We start from the raw sequence: 473 nt of genomic DNA, 5'->3' as shown, positions 1-473 counted from the left end.
TCTTCTTCTGCTTCATATTTCAACCTCTGATGAGTTGTGGTTGATACATTGTGTCAAGCTGAGAAATTTAGAAAGTGAAGTGACTCAGCATGGCACCAGTGTTCTCATTTTATAAATATCCTGAGCCTGTGTAAGAAGGCATGGAGGTGGTGTAGGTGTGAAGGGCACATTCTGGGGTGGAAAGTCTGGTGACAACATAAAGGAGGAAAAGAAGCTTGTTCACCCCCCCCACACACACACACACTTTTGCTCTTACTGCTTTTGCTGTCTTCTGCCACCTTCACCTGTTTGTTGCCTCTGTGCCAATCCCACCCTGCTCTGGAGGCAGCAGATTATGAACTACAACCTTCATAATCTGTGAGCTATATAAACCCTTGCTTCCTTAATTTTTGATGTTGGGTATTTTGTTCCATCAATGAGAGAAAAATAACAAAGGCAATGTGAGTATGAAGCTGTATGATAATAATCTTTGA

The sequence above is a fragment of the Octodon degus genome, unplaced genomic scaffold (genome assembly GCF_000260255.1).
Source record: "Octodon degus isolate 3935 unplaced genomic scaffold, OctDeg1.0 scaffold00028, whole genome shotgun sequence".
Taxonomy (NCBI): Eukaryota; Metazoa; Chordata; class Mammalia; order Rodentia; family Octodontidae; genus Octodon; species Octodon degus.
The sequence above is the reverse complement of the archived record's forward strand: the minus strand, read 5'-3'. Positions refer to the sequence as shown.